Here is a 20,141-nt window from a genome sequence, read left to right as displayed (position 1 = left end):
CATAAATATCTAATCTGGAATACTAACCAGATTGAAAGTAAACACAACAATATTATGGCCAAGAATTAAATAGTGAAAGTTCTTTCTGACTTTTCTTTAGGCTCCAATATATTTTGATAAACAAACAAATGTGGGGATCTAGTTTTAGGTATGCCACTTAGGCTAACCTGTCAAAGGTTAATCTGCAACACAGATTGCAGCAGTCTGAATACGAGGAGGATGTAGAAACCACACAGAAGGTTTAAAAGGGGAAGATGAACATAAAGAAGCTTTAAATATGATTAAAAACAAAAAAGTAACCATAAGATACAAGAAAAATGCTCTATGGCACCCTAGGGCAGAGGGAGAGCACCAAGGAAGCCCAAACTTGGAAGGCATTCAGACTTGGAGGAGGTGTGGTTTAGCCACTGGATAATAAAGAATTTCACTTGTTCCATCAGGCCTGGGCTGGTCTGGAGTTGCTGGGCAAGAAACAGGCAACTTCCATAATCCAGGTGGGGAGTGGGTGAATAGCAACCAGTGACATGGGAGTCTGAGTTGCTGATGGGAGGAAGAGGCCTTCAGAGATACAGGCACACAGTAGCTCTGGCTTCCATGCCAAGATGACTATGGGAAGCTGGTGGCCAGGCCAAGGCTGTAAGAACCGTGTTTGGGGCCTATGGCTGGGTCAAGAGGCACCCAGTGTTCTGATACCCATACCACCAAGCCCCACTGCCACACAAGAAACTGCAAGATAGCTTCTTCCTTCTCTGCAATGTCTGTCCAGTGTTCTCTCCTGGGTGGGAGCTTAACATTATACTCACTTTAAAGAAGATACAGGGAAGGAATTTCCTTAATACAAAGGATATATTGAAAGGTGCATGAAGAGCCAAGAGGCAGTAAATTAATAACTGATAGTCAAAAGCTAAGTCAACTCTTCTCTAGCCTGTGAATCCTTCTTTTTCTATTTTTCTTGCCCTCTTCATTTTTTACATTCTTTCAAAAAGCAATATTTATTTAGTATCCACTATTAATCAAGAAAAGATGAAAAAATACAATCTGTATCCTCAAGGGACGATCAAGGACACAAAACAAGGAAACAAACAATCGAAATGTAATGTGATGAGATTGTAACAGAGGTCTGTTCGCCAAATTAAGCTCTGCCCAAGGATCTCAAGGAAGGCTTCTAGCAGGCAGATTAACAGGACTATGCTATATAGCATAGCAGTATTGTGAGGCTTATAGCAAGTAACTTATTGCTAAGAATGATCAAAGTATTGTTCGGAATGATTTGGTTTTTTTTTTTTTTATTTCAGTGCAGTGATGTTCCCTATAATAATATCACTTTCATTTTCTTGAACACTGATAGGCTTTCTCAAGAATATGAAAACTTCAGAAACTACACATAACTCAAGTCTATGTGATTTATACTGCTGTGCACAATCTTGATGTGTCCATAGGCATATGTTATACTCACAAGACCATTTCCCTGACAGGCTACAGTCCATGGGGTTGCAAAGAGTCAGACACAACTGAGCAACTAACACATATAACACACAAATAGTATACGAAGCTTTCAGTTGACCTCAGACTTCTATAATCCTAAAATTTCTGCTGCTGCTGCTGCTAAGTCACTTCAGTTGTGTCCGACTCTGTGCGACCCCATAGACGGCAGCCCACCAGGCTCCCCCGTCCCTGGGATTCTCCAAATTTCTAATTCACTGCAGTTAAAAAATACCAAAATATAATCTCTCCCAGTGAAAAGAGGTAGTCCTAAATTTAACAAAATCTAAAAAAGTAGTCAGTTGTCCTTCTCAGTCTGGAATTTAGACAAGAGATATGAGTTGGAGAATATTAGTTTGAAAGGCAGTATATTGGCTTTTATTGAAGTCACGGGATTGCTTAGAGAGGAGCTCTAGGGAGAGACTAAAATGACTGTCTCAGGTTGGGTTTCCTAGGAATAGTCCAGGATAGGAATTCTTGTTCAAAGTATTTACTGAAGAGTATTCTCAGGAAAAGGGGAGTAGAAGAAGCAGGCTGTGCAGGGGGGAAAAAGCTAAGGAGGATATAGTTTCAGATGGAGCCAAGCTTCATCTTAATCCCACAGTAGAGTCTGAACCACCAAAGTATTACAGAGTTGGCCCCATTTTGAGGCAAGAGTCAGTTTTTTGGAGTCCTTCTCCCATCAGAGATGTTAGGTACAGGCTACTCTGGGAAGGGAGCAAATCATGACTTCCAGGACAGGTAGCTCTATGCAGACAAGTCTTCAGAGAAGAGGGTCAACTGTGAGCCATTAGTAACCAACACAAACAACAGCTGAGAAACTGGGTGACCTGCAGGTAAAAGGGATCTGAGTAGAGCAGCAACTGTGTCCAAAATAAAGATCAAGAAATGAACCCTAAGGAATCAAAATAGAGGAAGAAGCCCTTGAGGGAAACCAAGGAGAATTCTAAGATGAAAATAAGCCAAAGAGAATGGTTATATGAACAACAAGTTCCTACTGTATAGCACAGGGAGCTATATTCAATATTCTGGGTGGGGATGGGGAGGGAGGAAACAGAGAATAGCAACATTAGCAGCCAAAGTAGTGGGTTTGAACATCACCACAGAAACTGCAAGACTGAAAACACAGCCGAGTGGAGCAATTGAAAATAATTCTCCATAGTCAGCTTATTGTCGGGTCCTCAGATTAGCACTCTAAATAGAATACTTTGTAAAAATTACACATATTTTGTGTTGCTTTCATTCATTTTTCTATGATTTGTATAAAATAAAGCAAAATTAAAGTCTACATTAGGAGCAAGTACAATTTCTACCAACTTGTTCTTGCAAGATGCCAGTCTCAAGAGAGTATGACTCAATAATTAAGCAATTCTACTGGAATGCAACACATCACATGGGGAAGATCTTGGCAGTGACTTGGCTTCAGGATCTACTGGCTTCCCCACTTGCTGTCACTGAAAGGTTTTGGGGATTAATAAAAAAAAAAGTCTTCTTATATTTAAAAATGATATGCTAACTTACACTACAATAAAATAAAATGGAACCTTGATAATACAAAATTAAGTAAGAAAGTGCTAGATTTATAATTATTCCATCTTGAAAAAATGTATACCATAGGTAGTTTTGTTTAGATTATGTTGCTTTATTATACAAAGTCAATTAAAATTCATACCAGTTAAACATTTAAATTTTTTGATTTCTAATTGTATTAAGCATTACTTCCTTAAAACAGCTGAAGCAGTAGTAATTAACTCCTGATTAATTAAGCAAGTCTTAGGAGTTATGCATATGATTTTTCACCAAGTCAGACCAATGGAATTTAATAGGAATACAATGTCATGCCTTTGTCTCCCACCACCATTTACTGTATTCATTGGGCTGCTTTATTCTCTGCCCTTGGCTGAAAACAGCCAACTCAGTGATTTCCCTGGCACTGTTGACTGCATGGTCCTGAACTGGTTTCATCCTCTCTTGATTCAACAAATGTTTACATCTGACTTTCTCTAATGGAGCCAATTTGTGAATTCTTTGGAAATGTCCAGCATTAGAGTGGACACTCAGAGGTGGTTTCTTGTTCCAGGTGAATCTAACCTCTTCCAGGGTTTCTACCCTTCTCAGTCTCTACTAACTTAACAGTCACTTCTAACTTCCCTCTGGGCTGCCCTAGAGGTAGTATTAGGAACACTCCATTCCAGCTCCCTTTAGCTTGTGGCCCACCCCAGTCCAGGAAAACACTGCCTCCGCCTTTACATCCACAACTGAACCTAATGAACCTAGTGAACCTAATGTCCTCTTTGTTTCATTTGCCGACAGATATCCAATCAAGCTTTCCTGATAATCTCCTTGAATCCCTTCCCTCATAACATAAAATGTAGAGGGGCATGCCCCACGGGAAGAGAAACATTCTGAAGGTTTGTAAACTTCATTTTAACCTTCCTACAGTGTCCTCTGTTTCATGACCCACTTGGATATCTTGCAGATATATCTATGTCACCATTAAAATCTCCAGTTTAACATCATTTTTTACATTCAAAAGTCAGTGGGAAATAAGCCCCATGTCTTATCTAAAAGCTTCAGGTAGCAGCCAAAGTAGTGGGTTTGAACATCACCACAGAAACGGCAAGACTGAAAATACAGCAGAGTGGAGCAATTGAAAATAATTCTCTCTAGTCAGCTTATTGTCAGATCCTCAGATTAGCACTCTAAATAGAATACTTTTTTAGAGTGAGAACACCTCCATTCTAGTCAACAAAGCAGGGAAGAAAATGGGTGAAGTTCAGGCATAAAGCCCGGCTCCTGGGCACAGTTCCATAATGGTCTTCAGGAGATCCCCAAAGTCCTGGCAGCACCATCATGCGGGAGAACTTATGCCACACGAAAGAAACCTGCTTCAGAGGCTCGTGTGCGAAATTGGGGGCATACGTAGCTGGTATTCTAACTAGAATGTTGCCTTTTCTCTAATTCTTTGTCTAGTATCCCCTGTTAAAGGCCTCATTTCTTCTTTTTCAAAAATTGCACTGAATACTGAATTTGGTTGGCCATGAAGGGCTGATGAAGAAAGTGTGGCTCAGCAGTCACTTAAACAACTTTTTAGCCTCATTAAACTGAATATTTAAGGAGAAGCACTTTTTCCGTTGAAGTATTCAGGTAATTATTTTAATTCTCTGATTCCCTCTAACAGTATGGAACCATCCCAAGCCAACTACCAAGAAAGAAATCTGCAATAGAAATACATCCAATCTTAATAAGATGTGGATAATTAGCTTACAGGATGGAGCCTACATACTTCCCAAATTAACTAATTTTTGCATTCAGCCACAACTCATAAAGCTTCTTTATAATTAGCATTTTCTTGTTTTTAAAATGCTAACAATATACTCAAAGCTGTACAGTTTATAAACCAAGAGGCTGAACTAATGTTTTATGTTCTTTCTTTGGTAGAAAAGACTACCTTGGGAACTCATAAGGATATGAAATCTTTCTTCCAAAGTAATAAGTTTATAATATTACATGAGATAGGTAAAATATCACAACCATACATATCACAATTCACCAAAGTCCATGTATGCCTGAAAAGGCCTTCACTTTCATCTACTATAGTTATAAAAACCAATAGAATCACTTTGCATAAATATTCAGTCCTCAATACTTTTTCTTTAGCTAATTATCATTTTAAAAGAATTAGAGGAAAATCTAATCCTTCAGTCTAGTGTAAGAGAAGATTATAGGGCTTATCAAAAATGACCCTTTAATTTATTAGCAAACTTATGGAGAAATTGGTTGGCCATGCCTTCATCACATGAACAGACCGTGCAGTTTGAAAATGCAATTAATCTCAGCCACTGTAAAGGTTTAGATGAAAAAACAATCAAGTTTCAGGCAGATTTAAACATTCCCTTTCCTCAAAAAGAAATAATTAGTGTTCTGTTATACTCAGAATTCAATAAGCAATCAAACTGCTTGGAAATCACATTTGAAGCATTTACAGAAGGATAATTTCATTGAGGTAGCAGTAATCAATTGTAGTTTTTGAGAATACTGTAAAAAGTAAAATAAATATGTAAAACTTTTATAAAAGATTTTTTCCCAAATAACCTTTTGCATAATCACAAAAGTAATGAAAGCAGAGCTCAATTTTCAGGGAGAAAAATTTTATAGGGAAAGAGGCAGGGCAATGAAAGATGTGGAAGATAGGGGAAAAAAGGACAGGAAGAAAAATTATTAAATTTTTATTGACATGCCTGTGGAAAATTCTGAAAGAGATGGGAATACCAGACCACCTGACCTGCCTCTTGAGAAATCTGTATGCAGGTCAGGAAGCAACAGTTAGAACTGGACATGGAACAACAGACTGGTTCCAAGTAGGAAAAGGAGTACGTCAAGGCTGTATACTGTCACTCTGCTTATTTAACTTCTATGCAGAGTACATCATGAGAATCGCTGGACTGGAAGAAACACAGGCTGGAATCAAGATTGCCGGGAGAAATATCAGTAACCTTAGACATGCAGATGACACCACCCTTATGGCAGAAAGTGAAGAGGAACTAAAAAGCCTCTTGATGAAAGTGAAAGTAGAGATTGAAAAAGTTGGCTTAAAGCTCAACATTCAGAAAACGAAGATCATGGCATCTGGTCCCATCACTTCATGGGAAATAGATGGGGAAACAGTAGAAACAGTGGCTGACTTTATTTTGGGGGGGGGCTCCAAAATCACTGCAGATGGTGACTGCAGCCATGGAATTAAAAGACGCTTACTCCTTGGAAGAAAAGTTATGACCAACCTAGATAGCATATTCAAAGGCAGAGACATTACTTTGCTGACTAAGGTCTGTCTAGTCAAGGCTATGGTTTTTCCTGTGGTCATGTATGGATGTGAGAGTTGGACTGTGAAGAAGGCTGAGCTCTGAAGAATTGATGCTTTTGAACTGTGGTGTTGGAGAAGACTCTTGAGAGTCCCTTGGACTGCAAGGAGATCCAAACAGTCCATTCTGAAGGAGATCAACCCTGAGATTTCTTTGGAAGGAATGATGCTGAAGCTGAAACTCCAGTACTTTGGCCACCTCATGAGAAGAGTTGACTCATTGGAAAAGACTCTGATGCTGGGAGGGATTGGGGGCAGGAGGAGAAGGGGACAACAGAGGATGAGATGGCTGGATGGCATCACCGACTCGATGGACGTGAGTCTGAGTGAACTCCGGGAGTTGGTGATGGACGGGGAGGCCTGGCGTGCTGCGATTCATGGGGTCGCAAAAGTCGGACACAACTGAGCTAATGAACTGAACTGAACTGAACTGAACTGAACTGAACTGAACTGAACTGAGTGCTATCACTGAAAGAAGCTAAGCATTCAGCATTGTCATGTTTTGTTTTGTTTTGTTTTGTTTTGTTTTTCACAGCCGTAAAGGAGAATGTAGAAAACAGTAACATATTCACCTTAACCTGTTGTTTGCCTTCTGAAAGCAGTCCTCAGAATATCATCCAGCTTCATTTTTATAGCTTCAACACTTAACATTGGTATTCCAAAAAGGACGTATACCTAAAATCAGAAAAATGTATTACTTTTAAGTTTGTATTTCTTTACAGCAATGTATCTCAAGTATTAAATTTATAAAACTCATCATGTAAATTTGTTAAAAATTATAGGATTTAGCACAAAGATCATCACCACAATCATTACCAAAGATTTTTAATCAATAGGTCTACATTTTAATAAATATATAATTTTTTCCAAGTTGGAAAAACACTGATCAAATAATTTGAGATTCTCATTCACATCTGTAAAGAAAGCTGAGTGCCAAAGAATTGATGCTTTTGAACTGTGGTGTTCGAGAAGACTCTTGAGAGTCCCTTAGACAGCAAGATCAAACCAGTCCATCCTAAAGGAAATCAGTCCTGGATATTCATTGGAAGGACTGATGCTAAAGCTGAAACTCCAATACTTTGGCCACCTGCTGCAAAGGACTGACTCATTGGAAAAGACCCTGATGTTGGGAATGACTGAAGGCAGGAGGAAGAGGGGATGACAGAGGATGAGATGGTTGGATGGCATCACGGACTTGATGGATATGAGTTTGAGTAAACTCTGGGAGTGGGTGATGGACAGGGAGGCCTGTCATGCTGCAGTCCAGGGGTCGCAAAGAGGTGGATATGACTGAGTGACTGAACTGAACTGAACTCATATTCTCAAGAAGAAGCTATTGTTATGAAGAATATAATCAACTTTAACCTGTGACATCTTGAAGGAATTGATATAAGAATTAAACTCAAAGAGAGAAGGAAATGGCAAACCACTCCAGTATTCTTGCCTGGAGAATTCCATGGACAGAGGGTCCTGGTGAGCTACTGTCCATGGGATCACAAAGAGTCAGACACGACTGGGCAAATTTCACTTTCACTTTCAAAACACATAGAGTTGAAGAACAAGAAGGAGAAAGATAAATAGATTCACAGACAGACTGGAATCCAATGGGAAGAAATGCAAAGGCAGATGGGAAGTGAGAAAGGAAACTGAAAAGAAGAGAAAATGGAAAATTTTTAATACGTAAAAGTCGGACCTGAATGAGCAACTGAACTGAATTAAACTGAACTGAATGTTAAGTCCAGAAAATGGAAAACAATAATTTAACTTTCACATGAAATTGTTTAGTAACATATAGAGACTGCCTTTGGCTACTATACAACAATACATAGTCCTTTACGATCTATTTTTTATTCTCTTTATCTCTCTCTCATAATTAGTTCACCTGTCTTTCCACAGCTTTTTTTCCTTTTTGGATTTTGTTCACTCTTTCCAGTCATTTTCTCCTGGTCACATTATAAATTTCCTATTTTATTATATCTTGCTCCTGTGTCCACCATAAGTACAGGTAGTCACTTTATAGTGTGATTTAAAGGACTTCTGTCCATATTGGCTTCCCTTCTCCCTCTAGCAGAAATTTTAGAGCTTCTTTCTTTTAGGTTAAGTATTGCCTGATCCCTATCAAGTTCTCTTTTAAAAATCTATATGCTTCTAGAAGGGATATATACTACCAGATGATCAGGTCACTATCAACAAGAAAGCCTTTTTCCCTGACAGTCAGGAACTAGCAGGCTTGAAAGAATTTGAGCTTCCAACAGACATAAAGGGAAGACATCTTGGCCTAATTTAAAATTTGGAGACATGTCACACTAGGTACAAAATACATATTGAGTAATAGATTTTCCATGTTCCATCAATTGTTTTGGACACACTTTTGATTGGTTGGAACAACAAACTTTAACAAGACATTTTCCCAGATTTTTTTCCCTAGACTCATGGACTTAGAAAAGCAGAAGAAAGAAGTTGAGGAGAACAACAATCCACGAATTAATGGAATTAAACAATGAACTGAAAAATCTCTTAGAAAATAGTTTAAAATACACACACACACACACTAAGGCTAAGGACCCTCAGAATTATATACCCCTATCTCCTTTCTTTATCACTTAAAGAATGTTCCAAAACCTACCTAAATAAAAGTCCAATGCAGGGTCATATTAGGCGATAATCATTGTTGGGAAATCTTTTCAAGTATCAACTAAAAATTCTTCATGTCATGACTTAATTGATTTTCTGTTCATTTTCTGCACAGTGAAAATGAATAGCTAATCATGATCTGTCATTTAACACTTTTCTTTAGTCTGTACTTAGGTACAGAGTCTATCCTTGTGTTTGTTTCCTATTGAAAGGCTGTTGCTGAACCATGAAAGACACTGGGATTCTTGGCCTCCAGAGGAGAAGAATTCAATCCTGGCCAGAGACAAGGCTTGATCACTCAGAGCTTTTGTGTAATAAAGTTTATTAAAGTATAAAAGTCTAGTCAGGCTATGGTTTTTCCAGTGGTCATGTATGGATGTGAGAGTTGGATTGTGAAGAAAGCTGAGCGCTGAAGAATTGATGCTTTTGAACTGTGGTGTTGGAGAAGACTCTTGAGAGTCCCTTGGACTGCAAGGAGATACAACCAGTCCGTTCTAAAGGAGATGGGTCCTGGGTGTTCTTTGGTAGGAATGATGCTAAAGCTGAAACTCCAGTACTTTGGCCACCTCATGCAAAGAGTTGACTCATAGGAAAAGACTCTGATGCTGGGAGGGATTGGGGGCAGGAGGAGAAGGGGACAACAGAGGATGAGATGGCTGGTTGCCATCACCGACTTGATGGATGTGAGTTTGAGTGAACTCCGGGAGTTGGTGATGGACAGGAAGGCCTGACGTGCTGCGATTCATGGGGTCTCAAAGAGTTGGACACGACTGATTGACTGAACTGAACTGAAAGCATAAAAGAGACAGAGAAAGCTTCTGACAGACATCAGAAGAGGGCAAAAAGAATACCCCCTTGATAGTGTTAGCAATGGAGTTATATACCTTTTAATTAGTCATTACAATGAATCAAAAGAATGTCTCAAGTTTGTGAAAATTTTACCAGACCCACTCCCACAATTTACATTTTAGGATAACAAGATTAGAATCTAACAATAGAAAGATCCTACCAGACCCACTCCCATAACATACATTCTAAAATATCAGGATTAGTCAGAAGGTTTTCAGGAAGGAGAAACTGTCCTCAAGCAAGATACATTGTTGTTATATAATCCCTAGTACAGAGTTTAAACTGAGTTGTGTAATTGACTAAGACTAAGGAATGTAGAGTTATGACCAACCTAGATAGCATATTAAAAAGCAGAGACATTACTTTGCCAATAAAGGTCTGTCTAGTCAAGGCTATGGTTTTTCCAGTGGTCATGTATGAATGTGAGAGTTGGACTGTGAAGAAAGCTGAGTACCAAAGAACGGATGCTTTTGAACTGTGGTGTTGGAGAAGACTCTTGAGAGTCCCTTGGACTGCAAGGAGATACAACCAGTCTATTCTAAAGGAGATCAGCCCTGGGATTTCTTTGGAAGGACTGATGCTAAAGCTGAAACTCCAATGCTTTGGCCACCTGACGCGAAGAGTTGACTCATTGGAAAAGACTCTGATGCTGGGAGGGATTGGGGGCGGGAGGAGAAGGGGACGACAGAGGATGAGATGGCTGGATGGCATCACTGACTCGATGGACATGAGTTTGGGTGAACTCCAGGAGTTGGTGATGGACAGGGAGGCCTGGGGTGCTCCAATTCATGGGGTCGCAAAGTTTCAGACATGACTGAGCGACTGAACTGAACTGAACTGAACTGAAGGAATGTAGACAAAAAAAGTTTGTCCTTTCCTCCTCCTTGAGAATTCCAGACCCCTATCTCCACTTTGAGAGTCCTAGACCCCTTTCTCCTCCTTGGGGACCCTGGACTTCTTTTCAACCTGCCTAGGAATTGACTCATTATTTGGTGATTTATGCATTGATTCAGCAAAAGTTCTCCTAAGAATTTTTATTACTTCTCCTACCTTACAACCATTCACAACCAGAATCATTATTAAAGCTCATCTTCATATACTGCTTATATTTTCAGGAAAACTTCCTCAGCATTTAAAAAATATTTTTAATACTTGGCACTTAAGAAACAACATTTTTCAACATAACTATAGAAACAGAAAATGATTAAAGTTTAAATTCATTAGACATTCAATAAATGCTTATTGAATTCAGCTGAAGTGTCATGAATTGTTCTATTTTTAATCTTCACTATGATTTATTTTCTATTTTCACTTATTATGAGAAAACATTTCCATATTCCAATAGTTAGATGTAATTTTTTCCTCTCTTGGATAATTTTTTATTCCCTGTTATTATGTGTAATGTTTCAAACTAAAGTGTTCTTATTGCAAGTCGCTTGTCTCCATGTATCGTTTTTCTTGCAATGAATAAACATATTAAATTTCTTCTCTTCTTAATAGAAACTCTTACCACCTAAGTGACTTACAGGAACATTGTGAAGATTGATAAGGCCATGAATAAAACACTTGAAATTCCTTGCTTTTGGTTTTAAAAGATGACTGTGTAATGAAAGGTAGTAGTGTTGCAATTGTTTTTCTCTTTTTCTAAACATCCTATGATAATCCCTCGAAGAATTATTTTCTCTCTTTTGTCCTTGTAATAAAATTAGGAGTAAGCATGAACTTGATAGAATACGCATGCCTTTTAATAAGAGTCTGTTAATTTCTATTCAGTACAAAAGATAGGCTCACCATTGTCCATTCAGATAACAACTAAATGGGGCATGACCAGACCAACTGATTTCAAATTCAGATAGAGCAGTTTAATGGTATATCTCAGCAGTTGGCTTTTTCATAACTAGCCCATCAACCAATGGAACAGAGTAAATGCTCTCTTTTTAAAATCAGAATTATAAAACTTGCTTGCTAGGAAATCAGAGATTTTCAGGTAAGCTTTTGTACTCTTCTCTGTGTTGCCTCTCCACTTACACAATTTCCAATGGGTATTTCTCTGTCATTTGCATGTGTGATATAACAAGACTAAACTTGACATCAGTAACCTGGGTCCAAATCTTTCCACACCACTTACCAACTGAGAAATCTTGAGCAAGTGTTCCTAAATCTAAATTCCCTTGTATGAAGTAGAATAGGTTTTTGAGAGAATGGAATTAGAAAATGTATGTAAAGACACTGTATACATTTTATATTGCTTTATATGTTTAAGACATTGTGATACTAGGCTATCTAGCTTTATTGACACTTTACAATTTTATTTTTCAATTACCTCATAATTCTCATATAACAAACAAGTGCAGGAAGAAAGTCATTGTCAAACTGAATATTTTGTTTGGTAAATATTCTCATTTACCCAGCCTTGATCTACAAGTAGATCTAAAAACACTGTGATTTTACAATGGGTTTAAAATACCTGTTAATATCTCACATATTCCTTCCAATGCATTAAACAACTGCCCTGTGTCTGTTGACCCCTCCACTGGACAGCCCTGGCCCTTCCACCTAGAATGTCTTTCCAGGCCTGTTGAAATCCTACTAATTTTTCAAAGACTAGAATAAAAGTCACCTCCTCTATTAAATGATCCTCAATTCCTCAATTAAATTTTTCAAATTTCTTTTTGTTCTTCTAGCATACCTCTCTTCATATTACTTGTACTCCAGTCTCCTCTTAAAAGACTGTGACCAAAGTGAATTGAAGAAAGAAATTATCTTGTATTCATTGCTGTATCTTAGTGCCAAATAGAGGAACTTGAATGTGAAATTTATTGAACAACTCTCTGTTACTCTTATCATCTGTGTCACACAAATTAGTCTTTAATTTGTTTTCACTGCAGCTGCTACACAAAAACATGTAAGCATATAATTTTCCACTGCCTGTAAATCCAATTTAAATGCTTCAGTCTTTTACTCAAGACTTTGCATTATTAGCCATTGCTCCCTCCCGTCTTTCTTAACTCCTGATATGTAACTTATCCCAGTGTTCCTCCTTCTTGACATCCCAGAGTTTTTAAATTCCAGTCTTTACTTTCTCATATCTTGCATCCCATGTAATATCCTTCTTTACCAATGGCTTCAGGATCTAATGTAAAAGTTTCCTCCTCCAAGAAGTGTGGAGAAAAAGGGAACCCTCCTACACTGTTGGTGGGGATGTAAACTGGTGCAGTTACTAGGGAGAAGAGTATGCAGTTTTCTTCCGAACTGAAAACAGAGTTACCATATGATCCAGCAACACCACTCCGGGGTGTATATCCCAAGAAAACTCTAATTTGAAAAGATACATGCACCCTGAAGTTCATTGCAGCACTATTTACAATAGCCAAGACATGGAAGCAACCTAAATGTCCATTGACAGAATGGATAAAGGACACGTGGCACAGATATACAGTGGAATAATACTCAGCCTTTGAAAGAATGAAATAAACATCACTCGCAGCAACATGGATGGACCTAGAGATTATTGTACTAAGTGAAGCAGTTTTAGGGAAAGACAAATATCATATGACATCACTTATATGTGGTATTTAAAAATAATGAAACAATAAACTTATTTACAAAACAGAAACAGATTTACAGACAGAAAGCAAACATGATGACCAAAGGGGAAAGGGAGGATGCAGGGATAAATTAGGGATTTGGGATTAGCAGATATAAACTATATATAGAGAACTGATTAAAAAAACAAGGTTTTACTGTATAGCATAAGGAACTATATTCAATATCCTGTAATAAACTATAAAGGAACCACTTTGCTGTATACCAGAAACTAATATAGTAAATCAACTATACATCAATTTAAAAAAAAAAAAACTTTTGCTCCTCCAAGAAGCCTTATCTGATTAATCTTTCCATGTAGTTCCAAGCTCTCAGACACTAGGGCAGTATCCTTACGAAGTGAAGGAGAATGTATGACTCCACACTAGAAATGACTTAGGATATACTGCCTAAAAGAAAAACTGCCTTAAGGCAATTTATCACTACCTTTCAGGGTTTGTTTCTAAAGCATAAAACTAACAACTGCAGAGAGTTATTTTTTTCACAGTATATATATCAAACATTTTTCATCCTTACATTTGTGTGTGTGTGTGAATAGTGTATCTTAAGAGCAGAGAGTTTTGCATGATGCCAAGGGTTACACCATGAAGACAAAATGTACAAGCAACTCCTGTTTACTTATCATAATGTCTTCCTGGAAATTATTTTGTAAACTAGATTGCCATAATGTGAATCAGAACTGTTCATTGAAAGTCTATCACATCAGTAATGAACCTCAACAAAGAACCCCAAATCAAGTAAATCATAGACATAACTAATGATACTTTAAAGATGTATTAAGAAATATAAAGTTCTTGGGAATTTCCAGGCAGTCCAGTGATTAGGACTCAGCACTTTCACAGCTACTGCCCTAGGTTCAATCCTTGGTGAGGGAAATAAGATTCTGCAAGCTGTGCAGCCAAAAAGATTATTTTAATGCATAAAATTGTAGATTAAAAAAAGAAAAATGAAGTACTTTAATAATTCAAAAACTAAAATTTTTAATTTTAACAATAAAGCATAATTCATATTCTATAAAATTATTTAAAAGATCTAGATCATATATTAATTACCAAGGATTCTGAATGTACATGGAAAATATATTTGAAAATTGAATCAAAAAATCAAATCTACCATGTTGATTATAATAAACAATCATTTTCCAGAAATTTGTGAGGCCACCCCGCCCCCCCACCCTAAGCTAATGGCTAGCCTTGGGTCCGGCAATACCATTCCGTCCTGAGAGTGGCCAAAACCCTTCGATCTGCGCTCTGATCTGAGACCTACAGTTTGCAGATGCTGAAACTGAAAAGCAAAGCCATATACTGCTGGTGAAGCGGAAAGAACACAGGGTTTGGAATAAGTCCACAGGGGCGAATGTTCTACTTTGTAGCAGTGAGAATGCAGATAAGCTGTTTAAAATTTAAACTTCAGTTTCTATAGCTGTAAATTAAGGACAATTATACTTAATATTGGGCTTCCCAGGTGGCGCTAGTGGTAAAGAACCGGCCTGCCAATGCAGGAGACATAAGACGCAGGTTCGGTCCCTGCGCTGGGAAGATCCCATGGAGAAGGAAATAGAAATCCAATCTGGTATTCTTCCTGGAGAATCCCATGGACAGAGAATCCTGGTGGGCTACAGTCCATGGGGTCTGAAAGAGTTGGAAACAACTGAGCAACTAACACACTTATGCTGCTGTGCTGTGCTTAGTCCTTCAGTCGTGTCTGACCCCGGAAGCCCAAGAATACTGGAGTGGGTAGCCCTTCTCCAAGGGAACTTCCTAATCCAGGAATCGAGGCAGGGTCTCCTGTATTGCAGGTGGATTCTCCACCAACTGATCTACCTAGGAAGCCAACACACTTATACTAAACTTTATCAACTATAGTTGCTGAAGATCAAATGAAATAATGCATATGATGTGCTTAGCAGATTTCAAGTATATAGTTAAATAGTAAATACCATTAAATGGTCACCATTATTATATCCCTTTCATTGTCATTGTATCAGAGTATACACACCACTTACATGTGGTAGATAATCCAACATATGCTGTCTATCCATATAAAACTCCTAAAAGAATAATTAAGTGCTCTCCTCAGTGCTAGGGATATGATATATAGACCCAGGCAGGCCTCAGCAGTTGAAGAGCCTTGTGAGCTAACTAATAGCAGAAAGAATATTCATTATTTGTATTATTTTACTCTTTGTGTGTGCTCAGTCACGTCCACTTTCTGCAGCCCCATGGACTGCAGCCCAACAGGATCCTCTGTCCATGGAATTGTCCAGACAAGAATACTGGAGTGGATTGCCATTTCCTACTTCAGGGGGTCTTCCCAACCCAGAGATCAAATCCATGCCTCTTGCTTCTCCTGCTTGGCAGGTGGGTTCTCTACCACTAGCACCACCTGGGAAGCTGGCTATCATAATTTTGACAGATATCCATCATATGAATTGATATAATCTCCCTTACTTAAGAGTAATTTAATCTGTGTTGTCACTAACCCACTACTCTACTTAAAGTTGGATATCCTAGTGAAATTTGTTTACAGCCTTAATAAGCAATTTATTTTCACACAGGAAAATGACCAACGACAATAGTCTCACAGATCCTCTAAGAACTGGAATTTGAGGTCCTTGTTCTTTCATTTGTTCAGGTGTTGGAGCCAAGGGAAGACAGTCCTGTTTTAAACACTTTTGACTGTGCCTGTGGCGAGGCCTACAGAGTAGTTATCTCTTTAATACAGTGTTTTAAACTTCTTAATTTTAATAAAATTATGAAAAATCTATCCTCCATTTAGTAGATATTTAAGAATAGGAATCTTTCCTCCATCACTATAGAATAGCTCCACTCAAGGATTTTTGCCAGAAGTTATCAGCTCTATCTGTCTGCCAGAGATGCCCTTGTGGAGCATGGCCTAAAGAAGGTGCAATTCTATTTGGCTCCTGTGTGTGTCATCCAAGAAAAAATCCAGGCTACACTATCTGGGCCTTCCATATAATCCTTTTTATTAAATTATGCTTTAGTTTGATGGTTGATCCTACATTGAAAAATGCTAGCAGGAAATCCTGTAAGAAAATCTTATTATCCACTATTTCATTCTATAGCTCTATTATCACAAGTTTGGAATAAATTTTCTCTAGACTTCAAGGCCAGGGCCTCTCCTCAAGCAGTTATGTCGTATCATCTGAACATGATTCACCCAATTTGTCCTAATTCCAGCTTTGTTTTGACTATTAGGAAACTTAGAATTGATTTGTTGTCCTATCTTGACACACAATGAGAAAGTTAGAGCATATGTAGGAATCTATTTACTTCTCCGGTAACCCATTTTATTTTTCTTCCTTATTTCCTTTTATTTGTCTTTTATGTGGGTGTATACAGTAAAGAGGAAAGGGCAACCCACTCCAGTGTTCTTGCCTGAAGAATCCCAGGGACGGGGAAGCCTGGTGGGCTGCCGTCTCTGGGATTGCACAGAGTCGGACACGACTGAATGCGACTTAGCATACAATAAAGAATCTGCCTGCAATGAAGGAGACTCATGTTCAATCCCTGGGTCGGGAAGGTCCCCTGGAGAAGGGTATTGCAACCCACTCCAGTATTCTTGCCTGGAGAATTCCATGGATAGAGGAGCCTGATGGGCTGCAGTCCATGGGGTCTCAAAGGAGTCAGACATGACTGAAGTGACTTAGCATGTGTGTGCATGCACACACATACATACTTACATCTGTCTATGTATTTTATTCATCATAGTGCATTATAATTTGATTGTCTCCTTAAAGCTTAGAAGTATTGGAGGAAATGTCATATTTTTTAAAGCTATGTTATTAATTTACTGGTGGCAAGAAAAAGATTCTGTCATCACGTAATTCATTTCTGTTTCCCAGATTCTCATATATATCTGCCAACAAGCCTTTTCTGGCAGTCCAAATCACCAATCGTGACTTCTAAATAATCTGTCCTAAGATAAATATATCAATATCTATCTAGAATTAGATTGAGGTGAGTCCTGGGTTACTTATAGTTATTTATAGTACTTATAGTCTCTGAAGTCTTTTTTTTACCACCATAATCACAGCAAATTCTTGCTGTTTTTATCAGAATTCAACTGGTATTCTGTCTTGAATGGATGGATCACCTACATCAGCAATGTCTTCATCAATCTGATTTCAAGTATCATTGCTTCCAGAATATTTTCTGTTGCTAGGCCAGGATCAGCCTGATACCAGTCAGTTATCATGATGGTATTTTGGATGGTCCAGTCTACACCTGCCTCACATGTTATGCACTGTACATTTGACCAACCTATTGCCTTATGAGAAACAGCTTGTAGAGGCTGATTAATTTCCTCAGCACCTACCTTACCTGGTTCATGCTCTCTCCTTCCACACTAGAATGAAATTCTTAAATGTCTGGCATCCAATTACCACTGCTACCACCCAAATTCAAAAATGTGATATTTACCACCATAGAGCTCTATTGAGAGGTGATAATTGATATTAAGAAATAACTCATAATTCCCCTGCAGCCTACTTCAACACTAAATAGAGACCGGATTCCTGATCTTGATGAAATGAAAATGAAAGGTGAAAAGTGACTAAGTTGAAATGGATTACTTCAATGCATATATAACTATGAGATATATACATAATGGTATAAATACACACAGTTATAGTTTTAAAAGCACACCTTAACATCAACAGTAAGGGAAAAGAATAGTAAATTCATGATATTTCACTTAATGTGGTTCCCAAGTTAACATTTGGGTAAGCTATAATGTCATGATTTTGGCCAAGACTGTCTACTATATATAAAACTTTAAAGATTTCACAAAAAAAGAGCAAGGTTCAGCCAACATATTTATGTAATTAAAATGTCTAATAAAAGTAGAAGGCCTTCTAAAAGCCCTGTATTACTAATATAACTATGAAAATTACCCATTTCATTTTTAGTCATAAAACAAACTTACACAATGTTAACTATGGAATTTAATTCATCAGATCCCAGTTTTTTTATAACAGGACACACCAGAAAGGACTAGAATCTAAAATTAGTTCCATTCCCTAGTGTAGTTCTTAAGTGTGACCCACAGACCATGTGCTTCAGAGTTATCTGGGAAGTCCATTTAGAGCACGAATTTATGGCAAACATTCAGCCTTCTAGAATTAGAATTTCTGGGGTTGGGATCCTAGAATCTAATTTCTTTTAAAGATCTCTTGATTCTAAGTACACTAAAGTTTAAGAATCACAGCACCAGGAGAATAAAGATGAAAAGCAGACAGTCTAAGCTACAAGCGGGGAGATTCTTCATAACAGGCAATGGATAATATCCAGGGAAGTAGGCAGTGAACACGGAGAAGGCAATGGCACCCCACTGCAGTACTCTTGCCTGGAAAATCCCATGGATGGAGGAGCCTGGCTGGCTGCAGTCCATGGGGTCGCGAAGAGTCGGACACGACTGAGTGACTTCACTTTCACTTTTCACTTTCATGCATTGGAGAAGGAAATGGCAATCCACTCCAGTATTCTTGCCTGAAGAATCCCAGGGATGGGGGAGCCCGGTGGGCTGTCGTCTATGGGGTCGCACAGAGTCGGACACGACTGAAGCGACTTAACAGCAGCAGCAGCAGCAGCAGGCAGTGAACAAGATATGGTGGGGTATCTTCCATGACTGCATCAATGCAATTGGGTTTGAAGCTTTACTATGTGCTAGCTATGACAATTATAAAGTTTTAAAAATCTATAGAACCCTCCTACACTGTTGGTAGAATAAACTGTTACAGTCACTATAGAGAAAACTATCCAGATTCCTTTAAAAACTAAAAATAGGGACTTTCTTGGTGGTCCAATGGGTAAGACTGCCTTCCAATGCAAGGGGTATAGCTTTGACCTTGGTTGGGCAGCTAGGATCCCACAAATCTCATAACTAAAAACCCAAAACATAAAGAAGCAATCTTGTAACAAATTCAATAAAGACTTTAAAAAATGATCTTAAAAAAAACTAAAAATAGAATTACAACATGATCTTTCAATCCCACTCCTGAGTATATAGCTGGAGAAAACCATAATTTGAAAGAATACATGCACCTCAGTGTTCATTGGAGCACTATCTACAATAGCCAGGATATGGAAGAAATTTAACATCTATCAACAGAGGAATGGGTAAAGAAAATGTGGCACATATATACAATGGTATATTACTTAGCCATAAAAGGAATAAAATAATGCCACTTGCAGAAACATAGATGGACCTAGAGATTGACATACTGAGCGAAGTAAGTCAGGCACACAAAAAAACAATATCATTTACCACTTATATGTGGAATCTAAAGAAATGGTACCAATGAACCTATTTACAAAATAGAAGTTGAGGTAGAGATGTAGAAAAGAAACTTGTGGTTACTAGAGGGGAAAGGGGAAGAGGAATAAATTAGGAGATTAGGATTGACATACACATACTACTCTAATTAGAATAAATATTAATAACTAATAAGAACCTACTGAATAGCCATAGGGAACTCTATTCAGTACTCTGTAATGACCTATATGGGAATAGAATCTAAAAAGTGAATAAATGTGTATGTATAACTTCCTGCCTTTGCTGTACAGGAGAAACTAACATAACATTGTAAATCAAAAATATTCCAGTCTATGTTCAATACAGGATACAGGATGCTTGGGGCTGGTGCATGGGGATGATCCAGAGAGATGATATGGGGTGGGAGGTGGGA

At 38.1% G+C, this 20,141-nt stretch overlaps 1 pseudogene; it reads right to left on the bottom strand.

Moving 5' to 3' along the window:
- The window catches only part of LOC120875313, a 168,853-nt pseudogene extending 151,203 nt beyond the window's left edge, over window positions 1-17,650 (bottom strand).
- Window positions 17,651-20,141: the final 2,491 nt, after the last annotated feature.

The sequence above is a fragment of the Oryx dammah genome, unplaced genomic scaffold (genome assembly GCF_014754425.2).
Source record: "Oryx dammah isolate SB20612 unplaced genomic scaffold, SCBI_Odam_1.1 HiC_scaffold_16, whole genome shotgun sequence".
Taxonomy (NCBI): Eukaryota; Metazoa; Chordata; class Mammalia; order Artiodactyla; family Bovidae; genus Oryx; species Oryx dammah.
This window is presented reverse-complemented; position numbering and strand designations above follow the sequence as displayed.